Below are 20047 nucleotides of genomic sequence, written 5' to 3' on the forward strand. Positions count from 1 at the left end.
AAGCTCACTTGTTGTCAGGGTCCTCCATGCATCCCAGCACTCCTGAGTGGGACCAAGGGCATGCTCCACCTTCTATCACAAGGAACAATTAGTATTAACAAGAAGGCGCCGCGGAATGCACTTCCTAAATTGTGGACAGTGTTAGCAAATTCCTAAAAGCACCCAACACCTCTTCAAGCAGGAAGGTGAAGCCTTGTTGTTTAGAGTTCACTTTTTCTTTGTAACATATTCTATTTCTGAGACCTTTCTTATACATTTTATTTAGCCAAGGCTGTTTGCCAAGGAGTTTGCATCCACCCCACTGCTATTTGAGGCCATGCTTGCTGTGAGTTTCTCCAGTTCCTCTCCCTGCTTCACCCACTCCTGAAAACACAGCTAATTGATGGCCAGTTTGGCCACAGAAGCCTAGTATTGGAATGGATGGAATACAGGAGGATTTGTGGACTAGATTTTTTTTTCTTCTTCAAGAATTACAAGCTAACCCCAAATTATGGCAAGAATTCTTCAGGTTCAATAATTAAAAGCAAAAGGCAGTCCCCACAGAGAAAAAACAGTGTGGTCTGGAAGATATCTTTCAAATTGAAGCAGACTGTGTAACTCCCAAATATTATGGATACAAATTAGCTATATTTGATCACTGGATCTTATTTACCCTAATTGTCTTCATTTCTGTGGTTTCCTCATACATTGTGTTTACAGCACACTTGGTTTCGCAGCTCAGTGTCAGACTCTGGGCTGCAGGGGTGGTGAGATTGAGCTTCAGATTTGAGGAGGGGGGAGGGTAGACAGAGAAAGGGGAGAGAAAGAGACAGAGAGAGGAGAATGGGAGACAGAGAGGGAAGGGAGGGAGGGAAGGGAGAGTATAAGGGAGAAACAGAGACACAGAGGAAGGGAATGAGAAAGACAGGGAAGACAGAGACATAAGGACAGTGAGACACAGAGAATGGGAGGGAGAAAGAGAGGGAGCGAGAGAGGGAGAGAGGGAGAGAGAGAGGGAGAGAGAGAGGGAGAGAGAGAGGGAGAGAGAGAGGGAGAGAGAGAGGGAGAGAGAGAGAGCGCGAGAGGGGCCTTTTTTGGGAGATATGCTTTTCCTCAAAGACACAGATGTCTTACACATTCAGACCAAAGATACGCTAAAAGCCAGCACATTGTGTTATGTGAAATGTTTCGCTTGTCTCTTGGAATGATTGATGTGAACCTGAGAAGAATTTGAAATTTGAGCAGCCAAGCAACCAGGAATTAAGACCTTATCTAAAATTTAGGCAAAAACTCCAGACCACTGTAGTTAAGAAATCGGGTTAGAAATCTCCTGAGAAGTGACTTTCCCACAAGATTTCTGCTGCTTTCTAGTTCTGAATGGATGAGAAATATGACAAAAATGTACCATTGCTTTTAGTATCGCCTGCCCCTTTTTCTGGTTTGGGGTAAAAGTAGGAAACCAAGAGATGCAAACAAACGGATAAACAAGTGTCCCTCCAGGGAGTCACTCTGGTGTTTGGGGCTGCGCTGGTTTGGATTTCGGGAATGTCACAGGGGTTCTCTTCTCCATGCTTTCTTTTCTGTTCCCAGAACCTCAGCCTGCAGCGGATGTGGCACTATTGTCACAGTGGATGCGGACGGTTGGGCACTTGCTCCCCTAGGGTGACTCGACTTAAACTTCTGGCTGGTTCAGAGGGAAAACAAGACTGGTGGTCTTGATGGACCCAGTTTTTGTGGGCATCTGTTCACGCGGCCCTTGCGTGCATAGCCTGCCCTGCAGAGCTGGTGGGCATCCCAGCAAAGTCCCAGAGCAGAATGGAGGGGATCCCAGTGGGTGCTGCGGGGAGGCCGGCAGTGGCCTTGCTGTACTCACCTTTGCCCACAGCTGGAAATTAGTGTTTCATGTGTGAGGAGCATGTGTTTACACTTCCCCTGCACCAGGAGTCTTCACACACCCAGTGCCTGGGCGTGCATTTATGCTGAGGGACGTGGGGGCAGTGGGGACCATGTAGACAGAGCCGCACCTGTACCTGCGCAGGAAGCAGAGCGGGGAATGTGCTTGGGAGTTTGTGTGTCCATGCATGTTTGTGTGCACGTGCGTGTGTGTGTGCATGTGTATGCGTGCATGTGGACGTGTGTGTACGTGTGCGTGTGTGTGTGCAAAATGGGGCTGTGGTGATCTACTCTGCTAGATTCTAGGGGTTATAATTGACTTCAGGATGGATCATGAGTAGCTGGTTGCATCTCTGACAAGCTGACCATCCTGCACTGATCCATGTAGGCTATTTCTATGACAAATTGGATTTGCTACCAAACAGCCCATTCTTGGGGAAATGCATTGCAATCTTGGGGAAATGCACTGCATTTCTTCTTTTTTGGATAAATGATACGGCCTCAGATGTGGGCTGGCTCCTCCCCTGGCTGAGCCGGGCGAAGATGCAGGAGGCCATGCTCTTCCTGGGGTGGCTGTCCTGAGAGCTGCCAGGCCCAGCTCACTCCAGCTACTTCCTCAGGATGGGAAGCCCAGGTGAAGGAGGCACATCGGGAAAGTTTTGGTCATTTTATCTCTTTCCAGAATAAAGCTCCAATATTGTAGCTTCAAGGAACAATTTTGTTTCATTTCAGTTTTGGGTTTTTCTACCCAATATAGGTCAGCTGGATCTCACAAGCTATTCTGACTAGCTTCTAAGGCATAGCCTGTTGATTCTAAGGAAATTTGTATTGTTCTCCTCCATCAGAGAAAGGGGTAGGGGAGAGTTTCCTGGGGAAGAGGAAACAAGAATTGCTAAGACTGGTTAAGAAAATGTCTACTCAAGAGTTTGGTTCTCCCATGCCTTTAGGGGGACACAGAATTCTATAAAGATCATGAGGCTTCCCAGAGCTTTCCATCTTTTTAAATGAGGAATTTGTTTAAAATCATCCATAATTTAGTAATATGTTGCTTTAAGATGGCAATATTTTAAAATAAGTAACCTCATAGTAATCAATAAGCCTTCTATTCTTTTAATGGTTATTTGCTAGAAACTTTTGCTGGACTTGCTCCATGGATCACAATTTATTATTTGTTTGGTGTATGAAAATAGCCCATTAGAAATTGTGTTAGAGTTCACTTTATAGCTCAGTATCCAAGAACAGCAAGAAATCTATTCACCTCTCTGTCTACAATGCTTGATTAGTTCCAGCATTTCAGGCTGATAGCACTTATTTGGTTCTTGCTTGTCTCAAACTTGCAGTAATATAATCTTTTATAAAACATATATAAAGATATAAAACATATCTTTCAAAGTTTATCATTTATAGCCTATAGATTGAGCCATCAAAAAATACATGATTTATGTTCATTAGTCTTAATTTTAGATGTGTTTCTGCCACTCCGAAGCTTATTAAACCAGTTATCATGAATGAGTCTGTTCATTCATTTTCCATGAAATGCACAGGCCCCGCACATGTAACTGCTTTAACTACTTAGCTATTAATTACATACTAACTACATAAATATGGAAAATCATCGTACATGTTTTATGTATCACCCCTGAGATGTGCATGTCTGTGTGAAATTGAGTGGAGTTATATCAAAATTACATTTCACTTCTATGAATTCAACCTTATGCGTTCAGCAAAAAGAAAAAAAATATTAAATGCTGTGGTCGGTTACACACTCTCATGCTTCACTGTGTGTCCTGGAGTGAAGCAGGGCTGGGGGCTCTGCAGGTGCCATGCCCTCATCAGCCACATGTGGCATAAACATCCATGCACTTATGGCATAAGCATCCCATATGCTGAGTGTGAGCCTAGGGCTTAAAGAGAAATGGCCTCTAAACCCAGGCAACACCTTCATTTGGTGTTCAACCATAGAAGCAGCCAACACTTCTACCAATGAAGGAAATGACGAAGGGCATGTCCACGTGGGACATTCTGAGGATGGTTCAAGGTGATGCCCTATTTCCCTCTTATGTTCTGATATGAGAAGCTACCCTGTGGGTGAGCTGCAACTCCACTCAAAATTAATGACAGATGGGTGGCATTTTCAGCACAATTTGAATTTCCTCATTTCTTTCTCATGTTTACTTCTCTGATGTTTCTGTGAATCCTTTCCTGAACTTTAGCCCGCACTCAGCACATGCTCGTGGCCAGCTGAGCAAACCCAAAGTGAAGAGATGAGTGTGTTGGAAAGTCGGAACAAAAGAGTCGACAGGGCGTGTCAGTCTCAGCACCTTCCCTTGGCAAAAGCTGTTTTTGAAACAGAAAATAATTCGGTTCTGATACATGTGCAATTCTTACAGAAGCAACCTGTGCCTCAAAGGTCCCCTTTTTTAGGGTTTCTAAGGAGGCAACCACGTCCTAATTAAACACTAAGTAGGCTTAACCTGACCACTGCTTTTCAGTTATACTTTTAAAAGAGCCATTTTATGAAAATATACCCTGTCCTGAATTGAGCTGAGAATGGATTTTTATCATTAGCTATAGCTGATAGCTGTGAAGTTAATTGCCTTCAAAATCTGAAGCTCCTTTAGTCATGAACCAAACGTTAAAATATAGGGTGAATTTAAAAATTATAGAGTGAATTTGGGCATTTCCAAACACACATGATAATAGGTTTCCTTTGGACTGAGACATCTGAGTTGACTTTTTACGGAATAAAAATGTAAGCAATAAATGGAGACTCCCCAATTTTCTCTTTATTGGATTCAACAGTCATGTGAATCTGAAGTCCCATTTGCATCACTGTTAACCAAAAGCTGCAGCAACTTCACCTGGCCCTGTAGATTCTGGTGTACTAGATCACGGTGGCACAGAGATCTGAGGTTGGGTGATGGTAGTAGTTAGTCTTTGTGTGAGCTGGACCCTTCTCCAGGTCTCCAGGAGAAGGTTTCCAGTTGTTCCTATGGCCTGGCTTGTGCGGCACCACTGGGAATGCCACTCATGGAATAGGATGGCCTTTCCTCCCTTCCCATCTCCAGGCCATCCTGCAATTGTCTGGTGTGAGGTCCTGCTGTAGGCACCCTGGAAAAAAAGAGAAACTCACAGACAGAATGCATGACAGACATAACATCTGCATCACAGAGCAAAGTGGAAAGATTTCCACAGCTTCCATGGCTGTGTGTCTGTGCTTGGATCTCCACAGGTGCTCTACTCTCCTGGCAGTCAGGTGCTCCGGGCAGCCTGGAAATAGGCCATTGGCAAGTGTTCATTAGCCCTAAAACATGGGACAGCCTTTTCTCTCTGGTTATAAGCAGCTGGAATTCCCCATTTTGTGGACATTGCTGCCTCAGGGTTTATAAGCTAGTTACCTCACTGTACTATAAGACCTTGGCCAACGTTAGCAGAAGCTGTCCTCTAAGTGTCCTCGCCTAGTTCTCTTCCCTCCTAAGTTATGAGAAGAGCTACGCATATCAGAGAAGGGAAAAGAGCCTCTTTTCTCCTAACTCACATTCTTGCTCCATCCCAAGACTCATTACATACATCTGGGTTCCCTTTACAACCAAAAAATTATGCCCCCGGACATCTATGTAGGAGGAGAATTCATACTTCATCTTAAGGTCATGGAGGAAAATCACGTAGGGGGTATAAAGGGTTGAAAAGCAATGCCTCTCCCCGCCGCTGTCCAACCTCAAAGTTAGGTCTAGTTGGAATCTGTGAATGTGGCCTGATTTGGAAACAGGGTCTTTGTCAACGTAATCAAGATGAGGCCATACTGGAGGAGGGCGACCTCTAAATCCAACATGACTAGTGTCCTTACAAGAGAAGAAAGCATGGACACACACACACACACACACACACACACACACACACACACGGAGAACACCACGTGAACACAGGCAGCCATCAGGGGATGCTTTGCAAGCCAAGGAATACCAAGCATTGCTGCAGCACCAGGAGCCGAGAGAGAGGCCCAGTACAGAGGATCCCTCAGGGCCTCTGGAAGGAACAGACCAGCAAACACCTGGATCAAGACTTCTGGCCTCCAGAACAGTGAGAGGATACATTACCATTATTTTAAGCCACACAGTTTGAGATGATTTGTTACGGCAGCCTTAGGGGTTAGAACCGTGAATAAATGTTAGTAGCTCTTATTAAAATATCTATATTAGAAAATGAAACAATAGCGGCTAGACACTAGTTAGGGAAGTTATCGGTGATATTTAATGCATCTTACATTGGTAGTAGTGGGGACTCCACAATTATTTCCCACTTCTCATTCCTTATTCGATGGAGACATTTCAGGATTTTCCTCTCCATCCATTCCAATGAGATGCCTGTGTCATTATTTTCCTTTGAGGCAGATAATGCAAAGTAAGAGGCGTTTTTCTCCTGGGTCTGCTTGATGTGGAGAAACCCCCCTGGGATCCCCCACTCCCCACACACAAGCCCGCACGCCCGAAGAGCAGGATGGTTTTCAGGTCTGAGTTAACCCTGCCCCTCGGATTGCTCTCAAATTCGCGCTGGAAATTGACACCACATCTCTGTTGTGTACTTTATCTCCGTTTCTCTTCCCAAACCCCAGTCTCCTCTTTTCTGTCTGTCCTGAACAGCACTGGCCAGGAGGAAACATGGGTTAGAAGGGCAGGCAGGGAGGAGCTGGTACAAATCACGGCACCAAGACCCTGGTTTTTGGTGTACTGATGCAAATTCTGCAAAGATTTTTCACCAGTCTGCCTGGGGGCCTGAAAACATCTTCATCAGGGCCTTAAACCAGAGCCTTTCATTGGTCCAGAACCCCAATAGGAGAGGTGCAACATGCATACACACTCAGGAAATGATCAAAAAGATAAGTCTACCCAGAATGAAAATTAATACAATCACTCCAGAAAACTATTTAGCAATCATCTCCTAAAGCTAAACATACACATTATCTAAGATTCAATGATCCAACATACATGCACGCAGAAATGCATACCCTATGTTCAGCAAAAGACAAGTGTATGTTCATGGTGGCAACATTTTCATAGCCCCCGATGTGGAAACAACCTAAGCGTTCTTCTAGAGCAGAATGAATAAATGCTGTGATGTGTCCAAACAGTGGAAAACTGTGCAGCAATGAGAACGAACATATGCAACAGCCTAGATAAATGCCGAAACGTAATCTAAAGCAAAAGGAGTTTGACACAAAAGGGTACATATAACATGGTTCTACTTACATAACATTCAAAAACAGCACAAATGGGACTATGGCATTAAAAGTCTGTGTGAAAGCTACCACTGGAGGTGGAGTGGCTGGGGCCGGGAGGGACCTTGGAGGATGCTGATCATGCCTGTTTCCTGAGCCCAGTGCTGCTGGCGTAAGTGTGCTTCCCTTTGGAAGATCCATCCAGGTGTTCAACTGTGGGTTGTGCATGTCTAGCAATATTCATGCAGGCCAGCGTTGTTCAGTGTAGAGTGTAGACTGCCAAAGAACCATGACAGAGACCAAAGACTTTGATACGAGCTTTCTAGAAAAGCCCCTCAGATATGTACAATCCTAATGGGCCGCATTGGAGCATGCATTACAGCACAGATCCTTTCCTTTCTGCAGCCACAAACATCCCGAACCTCGGAACATTCTAGTACATGGCACGTGGCTCCAGCCTGTGCTTGGCCAGACCTCCCCATGAGACCCCGTGTTGAGTCAGAGTCCCCACAAGAAATAAATGGTGAAACAAATTATAATAGTTTGAGGGGATGGACAAAGTTGACAACAGGGTTTAGGGAAATGACAGGTGATAGTAACACTGGATGAGGGCAGCCAGTGGTTACAGGAACCTGAAAAGAGAGAGTGCTGTGGCAAAGGCTGGCCGGAGAAGAACTGTCACCTTAGCTCAGGGGACAAAGCCCATCAGAAGCAACTCCTCAGGAAGGAAGCTGGGGAACAAATACCCTGACCTCACTCTCTATCACCAAAGCCAACTGGAAGTCAGAGGACAGAAGCCCACTGGGGAGGCCCATGCCAGGATGGGGGAGATGCAGCATGGACCTGTGGAAACCAGAACAGAGAGTGCAGATGCTGAGAGTGCGGCACGTGAGGCCACGGAGAGCTGCAGCCCTTGGCCAGGCCCTCTGTGCCCTAGCTTTGAAAGTCTTTCAAAGCCTTTGAAAAACAGGTTGTGTTTGCCTAATTTATCACCTTTAAATGCTGTCTTAGAAATGTCTTGATTTCTGACATGGTCGAAAAAGGGTACTTAGATAAGAAAATGAATGAATTCCTTGCACAGGGTTACCCTGGAAGAAAAATGCAGCAAGATTTGCTTTTCTTTATTCTAATACTTTTTTTTCTTGAAGTTTGCCAAACACAAGTGTTATAAAATCTAAAACATGCAAAGTAGGATAAGGAGCAGTGGCTCATGCTTGTAATTGCAGCACTTTGAGAGGCAGAGGCAGGAGGATCGCTTGAAGCCAGCAGTTCAAGACCAGCCAGGGCAACATAGGGAGACCCCCATCTCTATAAAAATTATAAAAAATTAGCCAAGCATGGTGGCATATGCCTATAGTCCCAACTACTCAGGAGGCTGAGGTGGGATGATTGCTTGAGCCCAAGAGTTCAAGGCTGCAGTGAGCCATAATCACACCACTGCACTCCAACCTGGGTGATGGAGTGAGACCCTGTCTCTAAAACAAAACAAAAACACCCTGCAAAGTAGAAATTATTGAACAGAAGCCAGGGGGTGGGTGAAGAGATGACACCTGAAGTCAACACAGGAACTGGCAACAACAAATTCAAGGGCAGGAGATGCATTCTGGTATCTGTCTTCTCCCTAAAACCCACATGCTGCCATCTCTCAAGTATAACACAGCCAGTCCAAAGCTCCAGAATCTCAGTGCACATTAGAGGGCTTTTCCTTTATTTGCTTTGTGCTTACCTGAGACTTAATGATGGAGAAGAGACAGGGAGAGCACGTCTGTGGTCATAGTTCATGTACATTTAAAACATGAATTATTTTGGTGGGGATGACATAGACTCAGAAATGTGCCCACAGGAGCAAACAGCTCAGTGCATTTCACACTGTGGACACACCCAGCAGCCATTAGGCTGTGACGTTGTCTGGAGCCTTGGGTACGCTTGGCTGACCAGTTAGGCCGAGTGCCATGGGAGGGGCTGCCTGAGCCGCCCTCTGTGAATCAGCCCAGGCTTCTTGTTCCTGGTGCACTCGGAAAATGATGGATTCTTCCAGGGAGAAAAATTATCCCAAAAAAGTGCTTGCATAGAGTTCTGGAAAGGAAAGAAAAACAAGATAGTTAAGTGGGATGGGATGAATTGAAGATGATACAGGAAGTGTTAGGCCATAGTTTATAGAAATAGTAGTATATGGCTGAGCGCAGTGCCTCACATCTGTAATCCCAGCACTTTGGGAGGCCGAGGAGGGCGGATCACAAGGTCAGGAGATCGAGACCCTCCTGGCTAACATGGTGAAACCCTGTCTGTTCTAAAAATACAGAAACTTAGCCAGGCGTGGTGGCATACACCTGTAGTCCCAGCTACTCGGGAGGCTGAGGCAGGAGAATCTCTTGAACCCAGGAGGCAGAGGTTGCAGTGAGCCGAGATCGCACCACTGCACTCCAGCCTGGGTGACAGAGCGAGACTCCATCTTAAAAAGAAAGAAAGAAAAAAGAAATAGTAGCATATCCAACATTTCTGCCCAACCTCCTTTACTCATCTGGAAGAAGCAGGAACCGTTAATAACGTCACGAGTAAATGTAGTTAATTCTAAGGCATGACTTGCTTGAGAGCAGGAATGCTAGCATCAGGGATGGTTGTAGTGTCAAAAGAAGATGTGTTTATAGAAACTTAATTGAACCTTTAGGCTGACAATGGGCTTAATAAAAATGGCCTCTTTTTGCTACTTTATCGCATGAAATCCAGTGAAATGAGTCAGAAGAAAAGTGACCTAATACATATTGCCACTCCATCAAATTCACTGTCACAGGGAGCTGTGGATTTAATGATACTGACCAGACTTTACAAGTATTGCGTTCTTTTGGTCCATTAATAATATTTAGGGTGTGTAGTAACCACAAATGATGGTGAGCCTGGAATAATGAGCCTTCAGGTCTTGGGGCTTATCCTGCTTTCTGGTTATGTTTTCCATATAGGATTACATAATTGGCTAGCAAATGTATAATGGTTTGGATGTAATAATGGCATAGTCTGACTTCCTAGCGGGCCCTGACTTTCCGAAAACCAGATTCATCCAAAAACTTAAAAACTAAATAAATATTCCTTCAAGTGATTACTGCATTCCAGTTGTCATCTGGCTTGTAATGACTGGTTTTCAGTGTTCAGTGATGGCCCGGGCATAAAATAAATCTCGCTCCGATCCTCCATGTCAGCACAGGCATTAAAGCCCATAAACCATCCTCTACCTCGTCTGTCATTGCCACCACGTTCTGAGCACTAGCTAATATAAACCTGCCCTGCTGGCCCAGCAGCCACCAGACAGAGATTTTATGGTTGCTGTTCCCTAAGCCAGATGAAAATGATTATAAACTACAAGGGCTCTTTTGATATGACCTATTAATAGCCGTGTTATTTTTTGATGAGGGTAGCAGGGAGCTGTGGCATGGAATGGGTGAAGAGTGGGCACTGTCTCCCACCTCCCAGGGTGATGCCTGGGGTTGCCCCGTGCCTCGGCCCCTGGGACAATGCTGTGTCTCCATCTCCCACACTGCTGCTGCTGGCCTCCTTCTGTCCCTCCACTGGGAAAGAATGCTCGACATTCAAGCTATTCCAAGCAGCATCCTTGATGTCTCATTTCACGGGTCTGTTTCACACCGTGGTGAGCGCTAGCTGTAACTCTCATACCTCAGCTATTTGTCTTGGCAGCTCCTCCTGTTTTGCTAACTGGACAGAATCAGGCAGAGGCGGCCTCCCCCGCACACAAGGGAAGGGGTGACATCTGTCATCCTCTTTTGCCTGCAGGACGCCCACAGAGGCCTCTGGGCAGGGCCAGAGGGTGAACGTCCTTCATCTTTCTCTTTCTCCCTCTCTGAGCTGTGAGGAAAATGCTGAGGGAACGATTTTGCTCACAGCCTTTAGGGCAGACATTGAAGCAAAACAGATGAGGAGGGTTGGCAGGGCTGACTCAGCAGTGGATACCTGGGGAGGAGACCCAGGGCTCCCACCTGCCACGCTGGCCACCCCTGGCATGAGTATGCACTTTGCACTCTCTCCAAGCCATGGAAGCGCCTGCGTGGGGGGTGGTGTGTTTTCCATGTGCCCAAGTGGCATGGCACCCCAGGCACCACCCAACAGGGCAGGGGCATTAGCCCAGGCAAACCTTTCTCATAAGTTTAGATCTCCAGGCTCATCAAAATGGTTGAATACCTCCTGATGCCAAGGGAAGGAGAATGGGCCAGGGGAGGCAGAGCTTTAAGGTAGAATTTCTTCTGAATTAGGGATAACACTGACTATCAGGTTGCAGAGTTTACAGAGTAATGAAAGAGGATTCAAAATTCGGAGAATGAGTTGTAGTCACGTGTCAGACAGGATTATCTATCTCACTATTGGCTTCTGCTGAGGGAAGCAGGGATGAGAAATTGGCTTCATCCAAGGTTGGCTACCATATTTCTGTGACTCATGGCTTGTGTCTGGCACTGGCCTTCAAGAAATGTTAGCTCCGTTGTTCCCAGTTTGGTTTCTTCATCGGCCTTTACTAGAGATGTGCATATTGGAACACACGTTCATCTAAAAGTCCTCCAGGGTAAAATCCTCCAGTTGTCCTTTGGACAAGTTTGAAACATTCTAAGCAAGATGCTATTCCATGGACACCCCTTGCAGTGGCCCTCTCATGACTGTTGTGTCCACATGGTACTGGGGAGAGCTCAGCCTGTCCTTGACCCAAGCAGGACGGAGTCAGTGACAACAAGGACAGGGCTGGAGTCAAAGAGGAAGAGAAGACAAAAAATAATGTGTCAGAGTGTAGAGCATTTGTCTGTGAGGACGGGGCCAGAACAGTCCATCCTTGGCATTCACATGATGTGGTTAGAGATTTCAACCCAAATAGTTATCTCTGTGGAGGACAGTGTCACCAAGGATCTTAACACGTGGTCACTGAAAGCCAAGGAAAGGGTGTCATACTATGGGGAAATTAATTTATTCTGGAAAGGGTGTCATACTATGGGGAAATTAATTTATTCTGGAAAGGGTGTCATACTATGGGGAAATTAATTTATTCTGGAAAGGTTGTCTTACTATGGAGAAATTAATTTTTAAAGAAGCCACAGAGAAGTGACAATTAAAATAAGCCATGTGTGGGCACTTTTTGGCAGTGTTTTGGGGCTTTCCTTGCCTCTATAGGGACCTTTTCTCACCTGCTCCCTCGTGGGATGGTTTTGGAGCTGTTTCTCATTGGCTCAGATTCATTTGCCAAATGGACTCTTAGCTCCACTCTTCCACTCCTGCCCACAGGGTCTTGAGAAAGTTGTTTCACCTTATTGAGCCTCAGTTGAGTCATCTGTGAATAGGAAGAATCTTGATTACCTCTTGGAGTTCCTGTTATACATAAGCGACAGAATATCTAGCTAAAATGTGTGCAACTGAATTTTCTATTTTGCATCAGACTCTTTTTGTTTAGGAAAATAGGAAAATGTTAAACAAGAAAAACCTCTTTATTCCCCTCTGCCTCTTACATCAAAAACTCTTAATTTCTAGAGTAAATGCTTCACAGTTTCCATTGTAGCATATTTCAGTGTCTTTCATCACGGACAGCCAGAAAGTGTTATCTAGTTCATAAACCATGCACTTCCCTATTTGGCAGGAGTGAGCAAAGGGCCACTTGCACCAAATAGGGATTTTATTGTCTCCTGGAGAGTGTGGCTTACATTTTGATGGGAGAAGACAAGGAACGTTTTGGAACATGCTTCCCAGGCTCTGGAAGGACAGCACAGTAGAAGAGGGGCACCCCCAGCCCTGAACACATCACAAGTGAGTATCACAGATGTCCAGGGCCTTGGCCTGGTTCCATACAGGCACTGTCCAGGCAGCCAGCTGAGGCTCCATGCCGGGTCTCCACTTCCTCCTCCAGGCATGCTGCCTCGTCATCCCTTTCAGCAGGGTCATTTAAGGCTGGTATGCTGGCTTCCCAGTAGGAGAATCGCCAATTTGCCGCTCTTGTCACTTTTCCCTTGTCATGTTTTGTCTCTCTCTCACACACACAGACACCTGCCCTACTGTTATTTAAAACATTGCTTTTGGCACTTTCCAGGCCAAGCTATAAATAAAGGGTGGACTGACCTTGTCAACTGTTAAATTGGAGCCATGGTGCATTGCTTAGAACATCGCGGATGACCCCAAGCAGCACAGCAGACCAACGGCTGAGAAAGAGCTCATTCGGCTCATCTAACTGGGATGCCGTCCTGCCAGAGCCCTGGGAGTTCTCATCTCCTGGGGCAAGAGCAGCATGCAACCCTTATGAACCCATCTTGAAGGGCATTCGGGGAGCCCAAGACAAGACCATTGGGAGCCTCAGGGTCACTTTGGGGGGTCTCTGTGCTGGAGGGCTGTACCTCTCATGAAATGGACAACTGACCATAAGAAGGAGGTAAGTTACTCATGGACAGGAAAATAAGAAGCTCCTACTTAGGGCTGTGATATGCGCGGTAGCCATTTAACATTAACAGCATCCATGTGAGACAGGTGCTGGTACTGTCCCATTTCATATTTGAGGACATTGAGGCAAACAGACTGTATGACTTGCCCAAGGCTGCCTACCTGGTTAGGGGAGCTCCAGGATTCCAATCCAGTCCGAACTCAACACCAGGGGTGGCACCTACAGGCTGGGGTCAATCTGGATGACTGCCTGTTGTACGGCCTGGCAACTAAAAATTGTTTTTTACATTTTTAAATGGTTGACAAAATTAAAATAAAAGGATATTTCATGATATCATCAAATTACATGAAACGCAAATTTCAGCATCTACAAAACAGTTTGATTAGGACACAGCCACCCTCATCTGTTTGCAGGCTATCCCTGGCTGCTTACAGGGTCCACATAGTCCATAAAGCCTGAGATATTTACTATCTGGCCTTCTACAGAAAAAGTCACCAAACACTAATCTAAAATGTTTGCATCAGAACCCCTTGTGGGGCTTGTTAGAAAGCAGCTCCCTGGTCCCACACCCAGTCTCTGATTCAGTAAGTCTGGAGCAGGGCCTGGGAATTTACATTTCAAAATAATTTCCCAGGTGATGCTCATACTGGTCCACACACCACTTTGAGAGCCACTACCCTAAACCCCGGTGCTCTACTGCTTGTTGTCAGGATGGCCGGGTCGGGTGAGAAAGAAGCCTAGACATCCCTAGAGCCACCTGCTGTGCAGCCACCTTTTGAGAAAGTGTCCCCAGTGATCTTTTCCCAGGTTAGTCTTTGTGGCTTGGGCAGCCAGCTTTTCAGAGATGTGAAACCACACACGTCTTCAAGTGAAAAGCTGCTCGCCCGGATGTGCTCAAGGGGTGCAGGAGGTGGACACATCCTACTGAATGAGCCAGACAACGTAACTGGATCTGTCCCGAACACCATGATGGGTGACATTGCCATCTGCAGCAGTGCTGTACTTCCTCCCGCCAATTTGTAAAGTGCAGGCAGGATGCTGGATCAACTCACTGCTGCTGAGGCCAGTGACCTCTAGGGCGTATTCCCACGTTCCTTTGCAGTAGCTGCTCGCCTTTGTAAGCATGTGAGTTATTCATGCCGTCTGTTGTGATCCTAAGGAATCCAATGCACAGGACCAGAACTTCTGAAGTACAGCCCAGCACTGCTGTCTGGCATCTCCAGAAAGCTGATTTTGAGATTAGCATGATGGCCGTTAAGCACGTCGTTCTCTCTGGAGTAATGTCTAGCTGGGGTGGGAGTGGGGACAGAGAGAGGGGGGCTGCTGAGGCTATCACAGAGAGATGGCAGCCTTTCGGCAGCATAGGCCTAAGTGCACACTCACATGGCTATCACTGAGAAGACTCTCTGTTCAACAGGGCCACTCAGGGGTTCCCCTGCATGGAGCTCTGAGTGTCCAGGGAGGGGAACGTGGTGAGCATTTCTCTGTTCAAAGGGTGCAAAGGAAAATCTGCCCCATTCCTGCCAAAGTGGTTGACATGGAGGAAAGGGGAGTGCCAGTTCTGTAGGCCGAGGTGGTGGCTGTTAGAACTGCTCCTAGGCTAGTTGGTGTTCTGGAAGGTTCCCCTCTATGTGAGATGAAAGAGCATATCTTTAAGAGCTGCAACTTTGAAGCTCTAATATAGAATGCTTTTGGTGGCAAGCAATACTTCGGAAAGGGCTTGAAGACCTCTGAAGATCTTTGGTGGCCTAGGCAGTTCCTTTATTGCCAGGGCTGTGCAGGACTAAGCTTCAGCAGCGCCACCGTGGGGCAGCAGAAGCAATTGCAGTGGTGCATTGAGGGTTTTCTTTCGCCCTGAGGACTCAAGTCCCACCTTTACCCTTGGACCTGGTAAATCTTTGGGGTTCATGGACAATTCTGAGGAGGAGATACTTAAGAAAGTGATGTTAGAATTTGATGTTTTGGTTTATTGTATCAGAAAATAAAAGAAATTGGATTTATAGCTCAGTTTGTGGTTCATATCAATTTAAATAGCTTTGAAATGCTGATCGGACCATCACCGTTTTTTGGTTGCTGAAATCCCATAACTAAAGCAATGCCTCAATGAGCTTTTAGTCCACGGCTCCCGTGCCCAGGTCTATAACAAAGTTTTTACATGTCTATGGGGAAAAACAATTATGAAGCAAACATTTATAAAGTTAAATTTATTACATTTCTAGTCCTATTTTTTATTCTGCTAGTGTATTGTTATACATTTTCCCATGTTTAAACATTTTCTTCCTCTCATAAAATGTTAGTGATTTTAAATGATGGTGTGTCCAGAATTGGTTCCTTCTGGTGGGTTCAGTCTTGCTGACTTCAAGAATGAAGCCACAGACGCTCACAGTGAGTGTTACAGCTCTTAAAGATGGTGTGTCCAGAGTTTGTTCCCTCAGATGTTCAGATGTCTCCAGAGTTTCTTCCTTCTGGTGGGTTCGTGGTCTTGCTGACTTCAGGAGTGACGCCGTAGACCTTTGCAGTGAGTGTTACAGGTCTTAAAGGTGGTGCGTCCAAAGTTGTTTCTTCCTCCCAGTGGGATTGTGGTCTCGTGCAGACCTTGCAGTGAGTGTTACAGCTCTTAAACGGGGCACAGACCTGACCATCCTGGCTAAAATACAGTGAAACCCCATCTCTACTAAAATTACAAATATTAGCCCAGAGTGGTGGCAGGTGCCCATAGTCCCAGCTACTTGGGAGGCTGAGACAGGAGAATGGCATGAACTCCGGAAGCGGAACTTGCAGTGAACAGAAATTGCACCACTGCACTCCAAACTGGGCAACAGAGCAAGACTCCATCACAAAAAACAAAACAAAAAAAGGGCAAACCCAGAGTAAGCCACAGCAAGATTTATTGCAAAGAGCTAAACAACAAACCTCCCACAGTGGGCAAGCATACCCAAGCAGGTTGCCACTGGTGGCTCTGGCGGCCTGCTTTTTGTCCCTTATTTGGCCCCACCCACATCCTGCTGATTGGTCCATTTTACAGAGAGCTGATTGGTCCATTTTACAGAGTGCTGATTGGTCCATTTTGACAGAGTGCTGATTGGTGCATTTACAAACCTTTAGCTAGACACAGAGTGCTGATTGGTGCATTTACAATCCTTTAGCTGGACAGAAAAGTTCTCCAAGTCCCCTACCTGATTAGCTAGACACGGAGCTCTGATTGGTGCGCTTACAAACCTTTAGCTAGACACAGAGTGCTGATTGGTGCATTTACAATCCTTTAGCTAGACAGAAAAGTTCTGCAAGTCCCCACCAGACCCAGAAGCCCAGCCAGCTTCACCTTTCAATGTGATTTTAAAAAACGTTTTTACTTGGCAAATAAAGACTTAGCAACCTAATACCTACCTCTCAAAATATTTGTAAATCATACTGATCTATAAAATCTGTTAAGTATGAGATTTGTTGATATAATGACTCATAAAAGCAATGTAATCCAAATTAAAATTTGTAAAGCACTGCATAATTTACATAGTATTTCTGTCTCGAGTATCTTTAAACCATTAAGTTAAGAGTGTGACTTTGGACAGGTGTGGTGGCTCACACCGGTAATCCCAACACTTTGGGAGGCCAAGGCGGGCGGATCACCTGAGGTCGGGAGTTCGAGACCAGCCTGGCCAAAATGTCGAAACCCCGTCTCTACTAAAAATACAAAAATTAGCTGGGCGTGGTGGCATGCCCTGTAGTCCCAGCTGCTCAGGAGGCTGAGACAGGAGAATCACTTGAATCCAGAGGCGGAGCTTGCAGTGAGCCAAGATCGCACCACTGCACTCCAGCCTTGGCGACAGAGTGAGAAAAAAAAGAAAGAAAGAAAATCTCTTCTAGTCACTTCTAGTCACCACAACAGTTTGATTTTAATAATTAGAAGACCTACTTCTATGCAGAAATATGAACACCAAACCTCTGGATATGGGGACAGAAATTGCCATGGCACACTAAAAACTTTGTCCAAAAAAAAGCTATCTTCTATTTTCTTTGCCGTTAACCATTTTATATCCTTGAGATGGTGTTGAGTTGAGCTGCAAAGCCGGCCTTGGCCACCTGCCCTCATAGTCTTGCCCAGATGCCCCAGCACCTTGCCCTGGAACGTGGCCAAATTGGCCACCTGCTGTTTTGTTCGTCCCTCTGATTTCTGTCTCAGTTGCTCTTTTTTGGAGTTCTGCAGTTGTGTATGTGCTTTTTCTTGTTCTGGGTCAGTTTTTTTCTCATCTGTCAAACCAGTACACATAATTTTACAAGGTCACACAGTGAGGAAAGCCTTGCTAAATCTTACTGCTACGATTCACGGCATTGCAGAGGCCCTGCTTTTAGAGCTGCAACAGATCTCAGAAGTTTTAGGCTAATTCCTTCGTTTTACAGACGACTAAAATGAAATCCAGGGAGTTTAAGTGGCATGACGAGAGCCAGAGGATGCCTTCTCAAGTAACTATGGAGCAAAGCCTTCGAAACGCGTACATTGGTACGGAGTTAGGCTGAGAGGGGCCTGAGCTTACACAATGTGGGTGTCCTCTTTCAGAAAGAAGAAATACAAAATTAAGTACACAATAGTTATCATTTAGAAAGATAAAAGAAATTACCATGAATTACACACTTTCAAAACCTGTGAAATACCACAAACAGCATAAAATCCAAGAAAATAATCTCTTTATTACTTAATTGTCCAACCAGTCTCTGTAATTGCTGTTTTCTTATGTTTTGTGCTGCATGTTTGATGGCCTTTTCTCTGACTACAGTTTTGTAATGTCATTTCTATAGAGATAATAGTGAGAAAATTCAGTCTTTAGCACAATCGATCACAATTTGGTTCTTATTGATAATTTGAAAATTTTTCTTTCAGTTTTACAATTCATTATTGGTAAGTCATGTAAGTGTTAGTGTTATTGTCAAGTTGTGGATAACTTCTGTCAACTTTTTTTCGTATGTAAGCTGTAAGATTTGGAAAACCTTTTGACAGACTGGCTTCTGACTCTATCTTTTTCAAACTTTCATTCTCTTCCCTCCCCACGTACTTCCCGTGCTGTGGAGCATGTTTGGCCTGGGAGATGACCTGTGATTCTGCACTTTGGGTCACACGCTGGGTGCATCAGCAGAATGGGCTTCCTGAGCATTCCCGGAAGCTATGTCCACACCAGGATGGCAGCAATGATTTTACTGTACCTGGAAGTAATGATAAGCTGTGTAAATGTAATCCAAACTAAGTGTATCCCAATCCTCCACTTGCTTTGACTTGGAGCACTGAAGGGCTGTGTCCTAGGTGCACATACACACACACTCATGCACATATACACATAGAGCCTTTTGCAATTCCAAGCGTGTCCCCTAGCCCCATGAGGCAGTCAGTGGCTTTACCCCACCTCTTTGCTTCTCCCTTGGGAACATGCAAATTCCTCCAGCGAAAAAGGGACCTCCAGTGCTGAGCTCAATTCTCCCTTCTGGAAGTTGGCTCGGTAATTCTTTACAATCTTGTTAGCACCTGAGCTTCAAATTATTTCTATGAGAAATTTTGGGTTACAGAATCTAGCATACAATGAAAAAGTACCACACTTCTAGGAGATGCGACAATGTGTACAAACACCAGCTGAAACAGCTAACAATGGCAACAGAGCCACAAAGACTCCAGAGTTTAAATAGAAAGTTTAATAGATATACAAACTTTTATATAATTGTTTTACTATGTTCAAGGAGATAAAAGACAATAGGATTTTAGCAGACATGAGAGGTTGTAGTGTATGCTACAAAAACCAAAGGCAAATTGGAAAACCAAAAAATTCAATAATCAAAATTAAGAACTCATTGGCTGTCTTTGACAGATGAGTCATTAAGGATAATTGGAAAGCAGGTTAGGAGAAAACAGAATAAAACATGATAAGGACAAATAATGGAAAACTACAGAAGACTGGGTCAGAGACAGAGGATAGAGTAATAAGGTTTAACATCAGCAAGAGGAGAGAATATGCAAAAGAAATTTTAGAAGTGTAAGGACATAGGAAAAAACAAACTCAGTTTCTCCTGCTATACTCTCACAACACTCACACTTCTATAACCCCAGATGTGTGGAGTTTTCCCCCACATACCAAGCAGTTCTGCAGATGATTCTCCAGTGGACACCAGCTGGGTGTCTTCTAATTCGATTCAGCTCTGACACTGTCTAGCTGGAGATTGTGTCAGATCTCACAGGTTAAAGGCTCATTCCCACAAGTCTATCCCTCAGTTCAGATGCCAATTGCAGTGCAGGTGGTGACCTGTGCTTCTGACCAACCAGCTATAAACCAGGGTTCCACCAACCCCCTCCTTGGGTTTATTTAATATGCTGAAGTGGCTCACAGAACTCAGGGAAATTCTTACATTTACACATTTATTATGAGGATAAATTACAAAGGATACAGATGAACAGCCAGATGGAAGAGATACACAAGGCAAGGAATGGGAAAAGGGGCACAGGGCTTCCATGCTCTCTCTGGATATACCACCCTGCAGGAGCTTGTACATGTTCTGCTATCTGGAAGATC

At 45.2% G+C, this 20047-nt stretch overlaps 1 long non-coding RNA gene across 4 annotated transcripts in view; it reads left to right on the top strand.

The window, feature by feature from the left end:
• The window catches only part of LOC103890802 (uncharacterized), a 234787-nt gene extending 216541 nt beyond the window's left edge, over window positions 1-18246 (top strand). For all 4 annotated transcript variants that reach the window (XR_010140548.1, XR_010140551.1, XR_010140550.1 and 1 more), the window contains 2 exons: window positions 12708-12874; window positions 13155-18246. This is a non-coding gene — a long non-coding RNA (uncharacterized LOC103890802). The remainder of the gene's footprint in view (window positions 1-12707; window positions 12875-13154) is intronic.
• Window positions 18247-20047: the final 1801 nt, after the last annotated feature.

The sequence above is a fragment of the Pongo abelii genome, chromosome 5 (assembly GCF_028885655.2).
Source record: "Pongo abelii isolate AG06213 chromosome 5, NHGRI_mPonAbe1-v2.0_pri, whole genome shotgun sequence".
Taxonomy (NCBI): Eukaryota; Metazoa; Chordata; class Mammalia; order Primates; family Hominidae; genus Pongo; species Pongo abelii.